This window comes from Vulpes vulpes, chromosome 1 (assembly GCF_048418805.1).
Source record: "Vulpes vulpes isolate BD-2025 chromosome 1, VulVul3, whole genome shotgun sequence".
In the NCBI taxonomy this organism is placed as follows: domain Eukaryota; kingdom Metazoa; phylum Chordata; class Mammalia; order Carnivora; family Canidae; genus Vulpes; species Vulpes vulpes.
In genome coordinates this window covers 31578663-31590488 of record NC_132780.1, presented here as the reverse complement: position 1 = coordinate 31590488, position 11826 = coordinate 31578663, and the positions used below count along the sequence as shown (strand labels likewise).

Here is an 11826-nt window from a genome sequence, read left to right as displayed (position 1 = left end):
TGTTTAAACCAGGAATAAACCCCTCACTGGGGTTCTGAATTGGCTGACACCTTGATCTTGGATTTTCCAGCTTCCAGAACTCTGAGGAATACATTTCTGTTGTTTAAGCCACTCAGTGCATGGTATTTTGTTTTGGTGGCCCAAGCTGACTAAGATACTGGTTTTTAGCTGATTTGAATCCTGAAATAAGTTATTAGTAGATTGTGACCAGTATTTTTTTTTAAAAGGAAACAGAAGAGAGTAGAATTGAAAATATCAGTTTATTCGGTAGTCAGGATAACTACTGTACCGTGAAACTTTAGGTACATATATGTATACATACACATGCACATAGTACCTATACACATATTTAATTTAATTTTTGGTATATATATGATGTGTGTGTGCATATATGTGTTTATAATGTAAAATGTATTTTTCACTCTGAATTTCACTAAAAAGTTGGAGAACCACTACTTTAGGGTATGGATACATTGAGGAAGTAGGATTGAGAGATACCTAACTTATCCTACACAGGAGTAGAGAGGGGTTTGGGGTGTTTGAGGGGGAATTAAGCTGGAGAGGATGGAAGACAAAGCAAAAAGAGCAAGGGGATTCTAGCAGAATGGTAAGAGACTGACTCCTGAGTAGGAAAAAAAAATGAGTATAGTTTTGTAGGAGGAAGAAATGGTTGAGAGACTTTTAATAATAGGAATGTCTAGTTTGTATATTATATTATTTACTGTGCAGTTCTCACTGTACCTTATTTTTACCTCCACCCACTCTATTGCTAGAAACCTTCAGTATAGTCTTCTAGGTGTACAGCCTCAGGCTGGTGCTGAGGTGGGGTGTAAAGAAATCAGTGAGGTACCCAACAATGCCAAATACAGAACGAAAGATTTGAACAGAAGCAGACACTTGGGGCCTGAGGTGACCTGCAGTTACTGGGGAGAATTCTAGGTTTCCTACTGGATCTGAGGAGATGAGGGTGGCAGTCACCTTGACTTGCATCTGGAAGTATAATGGACCTCTAGTAACCTGTCGACTTAGAGATGTTCAAAAGGTTGGGACCCCATGTTTTCCTCCATCTACTTATGCCTTCCTTTTCTCCCGCCATTCCAACACCTATCACAAAAGAATAATGAACAGATGGGAGAATGTATGACCTGATAGATCATAACTCAGACTCCCTTGCAGACAAGAGCAAAGTGTGTGTAGAGCCAGATGCTCACATGGAACCAAGCCTTATAGTGTATATGAGGCATGGACTTCAATGTCTCCAACACAGTTCTTTACTGGGGACGTTTTATTTTCATTAGGTGGCAGTCTGGAATAGTGAAAAGCACATTGGTTTGATCTCCAGAGGCATGGATCATTTGCTTTTGCCCTCTTTCAAACTACTGTGAGTTTTTGAGAAATCTATCACTTTGGTTCTCTTTCTGTAAAAGGGAGAGGAAAGATTTTATTTTCTTCTGACCTATAGCAACTCTAATGTCTTTCCTGGAACAATGGTGTTTGATATGAGTCCTTGGAGATTATGTGGAGACCTCTAAGCAGCTTCTGGATAGGCTCGAGGGAAGAAGGATCCCTCTCTTGGGGCTGTTTCCTCTCCCTCTCTACCATGCTCCGTAGCTTCACCAAGAGCAGCACTACAATTATGTTTCATGTATTGAGACTCTCTTTGCAGAAAGAAAAAAATGTAAAAAAACCCCCACTCTACTGAGCCTTACACATGGAGGCTGTTCACTTTCAATGACCAAGAAGAAGCTAAAATCTGTACCAATAGGAAAAGCAGCCATTGATGAGCACTAGGTGATATGCTATATGTTGGCAAATTGAACTCCAATAAAAAACATACACATATATTTTCCATGGAAATTCTTCAAAAGTACATAAAGGGCGTGAAAAAACCTGACAGCCATTTTTGTGGCAGGTAGAGGGTATTATTGGTGATCAGTATGTTCCAAATATTTGGCCAGTATTTGATGGGTTGTCTTTACATATTCTAAAATTTTTTCAGGGGCCACATAAATTGTCTTTCTACAATTAGGATGTGGCATATGTAAGTGAATATAGCAAGTGTAAGAGCTTAGTTTATGCTGGAACTTGCCTAGTTCAGGCTGAACACACAGGTTTGGTTCAGGTTTTCTCACAGATAAAAAGCAGTCTGGTTCACCTTTGATGGGATTAAAGTTTCCCACCCTGAAAGCTTGAGACCAGCCAGTTCCTACTCCAAATCCACATTGGCATTAACTAGATTGGAGCTGACGTGAGCAAAGAAAAAAATATGGTCAGCAAGTAAGTCATAAAAACCAACAGCAGCTAACATTTCTTGAATATTTGCTATGTATCAAAATCTGGCCCAGATATTTTTCTTATAACTCTTACCACAACCCTGTAAATTAAGTGGTGGGGATGCAAAGCAGGCTTAGCAAGGTTCAAGTCACTATAGCTAACCAGTGATTGCCCATCAATGACTCCAACTTCTTTTCTTTTATAATTATGCCATGTGGCTATTCATAACAAAAGACATCTTAAACCTTACTCATTTTAAGCATTATTGGGTCACACTTTAATACATGGTCTATAATCTCAACTTATAATTTATTTGTTCATTTAGTCAATCAAAAACATTCATACAGCATGTACTATATTGAAGGCATTATGTATGGCTCTTGGAGGATAAAAGATAATTTAAATACTCTTCATATCCATAAGATCTTAAAGATTAGTAGAAACAGATAAGTTAGGTACATAAATAAAATTCAAGAAAGCCACCAACAAGTGTCTTATGAGTTATGAGATTCAGAGGAGGGAGATAAAGATTTCTCTGCAGAGAAGTCTTGGGAGGAGGTAGCCTTTGGATGGAACCTTGAAGGGAATATGATGGGGATTTATCGTCAGAAAGGAATTCTGGGAGAAAGAAACAACAGGAATAGAGGCATGTGCTAAATGAACAGTGGGGAGTGGATGGGGAAAAACTGGCTGGAAAGCAGGGCCTAAAAATGGGGGCAATAGAAAATAAAATTGGGAAGATAGATCGGGTCAAGTCAGGATATGGCAGGGGCAGGGGGTCTTGAGTCAGATGAGAAGGTGGTCTTGATTCTCCTAGAAAGGATGAAAAGCCATCAAAAATTGTCAAGCAGGGGGGAATCCCTGGGTGGCTCAGCAGTTTAGCACCTGCCTTCAGCCCAGGGCGTGATCCTGGAGTCCCCGGATCGAGTCCCACGTCAGGCTCCCTGCATGGAGCCTGCTTCTCCCTCTGCCTGTGTCTCTGCCTCTCTCTCTCTCTTTGTGTCTATCATGAAGAAATAAAATCTTAAAAAAAAATTGTCAAGCAGGAATGTGACCTGACACAACAATGCCTCAGAAAGACCAAGGAGGCCACAGTGCCTATGATGGACGTGCAGACACTGGAAGGTAGGCAATTTAGGAGGCTTTCCACATAAACTGGTCTTGGACACTGAGTGCCCTGCCCTGACTGGAGAGTGGGACAAGTGAGGAGGAGGATGTAGTAAACTTGGTTTTGGAAGTAGAGGCAAATGATTGGGGGAGATGGGCAGGGCCTTGGACAGAATAGATAATGTAGAGGAAGCAGCAGAATTCGAGAGTTAGAGGATGAATCTGTGACGTACCAACCTGACCAGTGGGAGGGACATGAGGAGCAGATGACACATGGAAACATGGAGCCTGGTGCTGTTTCAGTGAGTAAAAGGCCTAACACACAGTGAGGCAGGGAACAATAGAGTGTCTAACTAGGCACTAAATCGATTGTTTTATCTGGGTGACAGTGGCAAGATTTATGTTTTCATCCTAATTTTCCCTGCATCATTGTTGAGTGCTCTGAAAGAGTAATGAGGCATTGCCCGCTGGATTGTGAGATATTCCAGATTGGGTATCTTAAGAGTGAATTAATACAAATATTTGACTTTGATTGAATGACTATTATTTTTAAACATGGTTATTATTTGTCAAACATCTGTTTTGTTTTAGAGGAGAATATTTCCCACTGAAATGACTGATGGTTTTTAACATCCCTGGGCCATAGCCATGGTTGTCAGGAGAAGAGGGATCAGCCTCGAGCTGTCTAACACTTAGGCATCAAGAACATTTTCCTGGTCTTCTCCATGAAACCACCCTGAACGTAGAAACATGATGGGTATCTTGTGATAGGGTTAGGTCTGGGGATCATGTATCTTTTATTTGGATTTGTTTTTTTTTTTTTTTTTGTGATGGCATAACTTTTATTGCTCCTAATTAAAGTTTAACTTTGCAGCCTAATTTACAAGCATGAAACCACATGCTACTGCACATTTACTTCCCTGACTTTGCCCTTTCTTTGGCTCTTCTGGACCAGATTTAGTCATAGTATTCACTTCCTCTCCCTTATTAGATTCTGCTGCTGATGGCAATGCTTGAGATTGGAAGCTTGGCAAAAGTTCTCTACTAAAAGCACTGATTGGTTTCCACACCGTGTGCATGACCAGGTGTGTTGATTCTGAGATATAATTCTTGTTTCTGGTCAGTGACATGCAAAATGGTATGGACCAGGCCCTGGAATTGGACTTAGCTCTCTAAGCTTTAGCAGCAACATTTGAGGTAACTTGTTCTAGGTACATAGTTTAGAGATCTGTAGGCTTATGATAGACTAAGTTACTTTTTCTCTTGTGTCTATCCTTGTCTCACAGTCCTCAGACCTATGGCAGGAAACACAACAACCGAGCAGCTGAAAGCAAAGCCTTAGCAGGCTTCTCGGCCATTAAATGCATTCCCTAGGAGAGCCCTTGTAATAAATCCATCTCCATGATTGACAGATCAATTGACACACCATAAAACCTTATCTTATAGGCTGGAGGAAGGTGTCATAAAAGTAAGGAACCACATCTACATGAAAAGGGAAAATTCTGAACCATATGGATCATGTCATGGAATGTCTTATAACCAGTTATTTATTATTTATGCTTTTAGAAAATTTAAATGTATCAGTTGGACATCAATTGTGAGATAAAGCAAATTGGATGAATGTGTTCTTTGCATGCCTTATGTGGGTTGTCTTATTTCCTGAGTTAGACTTGTTTACTATCAAAAGCCATTTGTAGCCCCATAGATTTAACTAAATACTCAGGATCCTATAAAATTTCTAGGAATATGTGATTTTTTAAAAAAAGATTTTATTTATTTATTCATGAGAGACAGAGAGAGAGAGAGGGGCAGAGACACAGGCAGAGGGAGAAGCAGGCTCCAAGCTGGGAGCCCAATGCGGGACTCGATCCTGGGACTCAATCCTGGGACTCCAGGATCAGGCCCTGGGCGGAAGGCAGGTTCTAAACTGCTGAGCCACCTGGGCTGCCCCAGAATATGTGATTAAATACGATCCCTGTAGGGCGGGGAAGGTAAGAACTGGGGCTGGAGTGTAGGTGTATGTAAGGTGGAGGTCATGCTGAAAGGAATGAGGGTCATGGCCAAGGGAGTATGAATGAAGGGGTACAGGTCCCCCTGAAGTAAAAGCAGCCCAATTTGAGGAATATGAGGAATATTCTTTCAGCTTAAAGGTACCAATGAGGATCCAAAGGAGAAAATACCTTGAGAACCTCTGTGACTCTTACTTGTGTTTTCTGTACTATTTTTATTATCATTTTTCAGATGAGGAAACAGAGGATCCATTGGTCATATACCTAGAAAGTGAAGCCGAGTATTTTTTATTTCAGAGGCCACAGTTTTCCCCTATAGAAAAAATGTCTCAGAACCTATTTTCTTAAAAAAAAAATGTTTCATTGGTTAGATTCTCAAGACAGTAATCAATTCTTACCTATTTCTAGTATTGTATGGCCCTCTATGAACAATGAGGGTTTACTTGGTTTGGTTACTTAGTAGGCTTGAAGACCACTGTGAAGACATGTGCTAGACTTTTGTCAACTTAAGAAAATATGACTTGGGGATCCCTGGTGGCTCAGCGGTTTGGCGCCTGCCTTTGGCCCAGGGCGCGATCCTGGAGACCCGGGATCGAGTCTCGTATTGGGCTCCTGGCATGGAGCCTGCTTCTCCCTCTGCCTGTGTCTCTGCCTCTCTCTCTGTGTCTCTCATGAATAAATAAATAAAATCTTAAGACAAAACAAAAAAGAAAATATGACTTGAAATTTTGGGGCTCAGAAACCTCAGGCATTTCCATTCTAGAATCTTGCAGCACCGATCCACTGGTCTGGTCTCAGATTATGGTCCCACACAGAGTCGTGTGGCATAACTCTAGGGGCAGCATTCATGTCATCGGTGTAAATGCCTCCCGGTGGAGTTGTGTGACAGCAGGGTACTGGTCCCAGTAGCCCCATTTTGTCGAGCTACCTGTACTGGTCCCAGTAGCCCCATTCTGTTGGGCAAACTTCCTGCTGTCCGAGCTGCCACACATTCCACTCTTTCTTCAGTGGGCAGTCTGGTTCATGAAAGTTTGAAGTCTGGGTGTGGATGGACCTAGTTCTGCATGGTTCCTGAGGCATGGCTCTTAGAACTCTCTAGATTTTGAGATGGAGAACTCAGATGTGGGGGAGGGGCCATCCAAAGGTTGGGCATCAGCTTTGGAATCCCGAAGATGTCGTGCTTCCCCTGTGATTTTGCCAGAATATGCCACCAGTGAGCACATAGGCCAGCACCATATGGTGACCATTTTTTCTACAATCTCTCAGAAATGCAGAATTTCAAGAGTGGGTTGTAATGTACTAATATGATATCAGACGTTTCCATTATTGACTGAAGGTTATGGAAAAAGGGAGCAGGGGCAGCAATTTTCCAGGGGATGTTTGCATTTTAGTCCCGTTACAATAAACAGATGCCTGTGGGGCTGTTTGAATGCTTCTCAGCTTCACTCCCACCGTCATTTTTGCACGGTCTGCAGTGTGCACAGGAGGTACTCAGGTTCCTGCCTTTTAGAGATCTGTGATCCATTTGTCTACCAGTGGATAACATTTTTTTGCAAGCAGTAATTTGCTGAAATTGTATTTATTTATCCTGAGAATATGTGTGTTACTGAAAACTTCAGGGGACCCATAAGGTTAGACGATAGGATAATATAACCTAAATGACTTCTTAAATGGGAAAACTTGAAATTGACGGTTTTAAAATTTCCCGAAACTAGAGAATGGATTTTCACCTGTCTGATACTGGTTTTCTTATCTGAGTTTCTTGGGTTGGGGACTCCCTCTGGGGCTTTCTCTCCTTCTGGCTCTAGGACTCTGGGAGTTTTCATTTTCCTCTAATCAACCAGGAGCTGGTCCAGAACATCTTTTAACTTGCCTCAGAACTCTGTTGACTCTTTTAACCTGATCTGCTGAACATTTAGTAGCTGAGGGGCCCTTGCTTGGTGACCAGGTGGCTGCAGAATTCTCTGGACAAGTGGAGGTAAAGTCTGTAACCTGCTCCTCCCCTTAAGGAGGATATTCCCCCTGTAGTGCTGCATCTATCACTGGCATAAGGGTGCATTAAGCACAATGATGGCAGGTCTCACGATCCCAGCACCCATGCTAGCCCCTGTCAGAATTTGTCTGGCTGTAGATTTCTGTCTTTGGCAAATTTCAGTAGCAGGCTTTGAAATCTCTGAGGGTTCCTCTTTATATTTAGGATGCCATGAACTATCTCTCACCCTCTAAGCAGACGGTGTATGTTCACAGATACTAATATGAACCTAAGGAGACTTACATGAACCCAGCATATGAATTGTAGGCACAATTGATTTAAAAACTATATAACCTTGGGGCACCTGGGTGGCTTGTTAGTTAAATGTCTGCCTTTGGCTCAGGTCATGATCCCAGGGTCCTGGAATGCAGCCCTGCATCAGGCTCTTTGCTGAGCAGGGAATTTACTTCTCTCTCTGTCCCTCTGCTGCTCCTCCTGCTTGTGTTCTCCCTCTCTCCCTTTCTGATAAATAAATAAATAAATAAATAAATAAATAAATAAATAAATAATCTTTAAAAATAAAAAATATATAGTGTGAAAACTTAAAAGTTAGAAAAATTTTCTGCACTCTTTTTTTAAATAGGAAAGATACAAAATGCAGGCTGAGTTTTTGAGGTTACCTTGGTGCCTCCACCTCGATGTCTTTGGCCTTTTTAATTAAATAGGGCCAGAGGGTTCAAAGATATGGGCTGAAGTCTTGGTTGGGCCTTTTATTAAGTTGTGGACTCAACTGGCTTCGGGTATATGTTCTGTTCTGCTTACTGTACAGGGCCCCATGTAAGTCGACTGTGGTTCCATCTTGTGCCCTAGTTTAACATCAGTGGATCTGAGTTGTCCAATCTCTCACTCTCTTCTATGAGGTCTCTAGTTTGCCTCAACTTCCTACGTCATTATCTGTTCTTATGCTGGAATCCCAATTCCTTTTCCCATTCTCTCTATGCTTTAGGTGTGAATACCTAGATTATGTATTTTTAGGCCCAGAGGGCTATAAATCTCTCTTAACCATGGGGAAAAAAATGGAACAGCAAAAAAATAAAAACAGTTTATTTGTCAAAAAGCATTAAGTCATTCATTCATTCATTCATTCAGCAATTGTGGGATTATTGAGTACCTTCTGTGTATCCAAGAATGTTCTAGAAACTAGGAATATAGGGTTGACAATCTCCATCAAGGCGGAACGAATTCATACTGTTTTGTCATTGTTTCTCAGGTATGTATGTGTCTGATGTCTTAGCTAAACACACTTGAAGGCATAGGCAGCTAAATTTGCAATTATGGCTTTTCCCCACCTCCCGTAGATTTGCTCAGCCTGATGGTGATTTTGAGGTGCAAGAAAGACTTGGGGTTCTTGTCCACCCTAAGTGCGACAGTGTACTTACAGAGGAACTGCTCTCTGAAGCCCCAGGGCAGTAATGGTTTCCTGGGGAGTAGCATATTTAGAGTGTCACTTATTTTCTAGGCCTGGGCCAGTGACGATTTCATGTAAGTTTTTTTAGGGGGTGGAGATCAATCCCCCATTAAATAGGTAACTAAATATGATTTTATTTTAAAATCTTGCGTCAGTTCGCCTGCAGCGTGCCCGGAGCTGCCGACGGACCCAGTGCCCCTTCCCCGCCCAGCCACCTGCTGCCACCTGCCGCCACGCCCTTCTCCGACAGCACACACGTTGAGGCTCTGTTTCCCGGCCGGGGATGAGCTTCCTGACCTCGGTGGCCACAACAAGCACATGGCCAGGGTGCGGACCCCGAGCTCTATGCGGAGCTGCGCCCCCTGAGCACCGAGCGGCTTCCCGCTGGACGATGTCATCCAGACCTGCGTGGACAACCTGGGCCACCCCTACATCATGACGGTGGGGAGCCCTATGACGTGTTCAAGGAGGTCTTTGACCCCATCCTCGAGGACCTGCACGGCGGCTACAAGCCCAGCGACCAGCACAAGCCTGACCTCAACCCCGACAACCTGCAGGACGGCGACGACCTGGCCCCCAACTGTGTGCTGAGCTCGCAGGTGCGCTCGGGTCACAGCATCCACGCCTCCGCCTCCCCTCACGCCCCGCACTGCAGCCGCGGGGAGCGCCGTGCCAGCGAGCAGCTCACCGTGGAGGCTCCGTTGAGCCTGGACCTGGCCGGCCACCTGGCCGGTACTAGTGCTCAAGAGCATGACCCAGGGGGAGCAGCAGCAGGTCATCGACGACCATTTCCTCTTCGATGTGCCCGTGTCGCCCCTGCTCCTGGCCTCGGGCATGGTCCGCGACTGGCCGGACGCCCACAGCATCTGGCACAGTGACAGTACGACCTTCCTGGTGTGGATCAATGAGGAAGACCACCTGCGGGTCATCTCCGTGCAGAAAGGGGGCAACATGAAGGAGGTGTTCCCTTGGTTCTGCAATGGCCTCGCCCAGATTGAAACACTTTTCAAGTCAAAGAATTAGGAATTCATGTGGAACCCTCACCTGGGCTACATCCTCACCTGCCCATCCAACCTGGGCACAAGCCTGCGGGAAGGTGTGCACATCAAGCTGCCCCACCTGGGCAAGCATGAGACGTTCCCGAAGGTCCTCAAATGGCTGCGGCTTCAGAAATGAGGCACAGGTGGTGTGGACACAGCTGCTGTGGGGGGCATCTTTGAGGTCTCCAATGCAGACCGCCTGGGCTTCTCAGAGGTGGAGCTGATACAGGTGGTGGTGGATGGTGTGAAGCTGCTCATCGAGATGGAGGAGCGGCTGGAGCAGGGCTGGGCCATTGATGACCTCGTGCCTGCCCAGAAGTGAGGCCCCAGCCCGCATCAGCCTCCACCACCAGCCCCACTGCTTCCTAACTTATTGCCCAGGCAGTGCCCGCCATGCACCCCTCTGATGTTCGCCACTTGGCGGCTGAGCCCTTAGCCTTGCTGTAGAGACTTCTGTCGCCCTTGGTAGAGTTTATTTTTGTGATGGCTAAGATGTTGCTGATGCTGAAATAAACTAGGGTTTCGGCCTGCTACCTAAGTAAATAAATAAATAAAATCTTTTGTCTTCTCACAAATCAAAATATATTCTTATGAAATTAGGAATCCTGAATTTTGGGTTAGAAAAATATGCAGGGGCAGAGTCTAAATGTACGTTGATAGTTTTCAGTACTATTTCAGCATAATTGACATTTTCTTTGACCAGCAATTGAATTCTGACAGCAGTTTCCAACTTTTTTAAAGATTTATTTATTTATTTGAGAGAGAGAGAGAGAGAGAGAGAGAGAGAGCACAAGCGAGCAGGGCAGGGGCAAAGGAAGAGAATCTCAAGCAGACTCCTGGCTGAGCACAGAGCCCAACATGGGGCTTGATCTCACAGCCCTGTGATTATGACCTGAGCCAAAACCAAGAGTCAGATATTTAACCACCTGAGCCACCCAGGTGCTCTATAGCAATTTCCAACTTTTAAAGTTTATGTGGCTAAGTATACCTGAAGGAAAGTAGGGCAAAACCCCAACCATGGGCTAGCTTTTTGTTAAATATAGTGTTTATAAGGATCTTGTCAAAGTTCATGTTTACAAAAAGAATTGGATGTGCTTTTTTGCAATAAAAAACTTGAGAAATAGCTCTCCTCTCATCTGCCTCTCTGTATGAACATGAGTGACAACAAATGTGATGGAGTGCTCGTTAATAAATGTTGGGTGCTACTGATGATCTTGGAGGTCTTAATATTACTTAGTATAGCTTCTGTGTATTTGGAACTTTTTCAGCGGTTGGGATGGAGAGTTTTAGAGTTTTTACCCTGGTAACTGATGTGCTTGATTAGCCAAGAACATCAGACCAAAGCAGGCCAAGGCTTGGCCGTGGATTTCACTACCCCCTGCAGACTCATCCAGAGTCCTTCTGAAGTGACTGGAAGCATGGAATTATTGTCTTTTGTGCATCCAATCTGCCTTTTCATTGCAAGCTCTCTGGCTGCTCTCATCATTTTTCCCTCAAGAGAAGGAAAGCCCAATCTCTTTTTTCTCCCCCTCAGGAAAGCCCTGGTTCTTACTCTGTCCTCAGTTTCTTACAACAGCCAACTCCTCAGGCTTAGGAAGAAAAATGAAACCATGAAACAGAGTGATGTCTGCTGGGGTGTTTATGCCCACAGTGAATGCCTGACTTGGGTCAGCATAAATCAAATATAAAGGAATTTTATTTTCTGATGAAAATTTCTCTTTCTTACATTTGTTAGTGGGGGTAGAGGATGGTGGAATAGGGATGGGGAAATCCAATGGGAGTATGTGCAGTATGGTTTACAAGTTAAAAAATGTGAGACATAGTCTGGTAACAGAGGTTACACACCTCCTCTTAGGCATCGAACAGAAATTGTAAGGCATCAAAATAGAGCTTGGAATATCCCAGATAGGACTCACCTGGACTTGTGATGGGGTTATTAGCCTTGATCTAACTATT

The 11826-nt window shown here is 43.8% G+C and overlaps 1 pseudogene; it reads left to right on the top strand.

Annotated features, from left to right (window-relative positions):
• Nucleotides 1-6497: 6497 nt before the first annotated feature.
• Nucleotides 6498-10390, top strand: LOC112922075 (creatine kinase B-type pseudogene; annotated as a pseudogene).
• Nucleotides 10391-11826: the final 1436 nt, after the last annotated feature.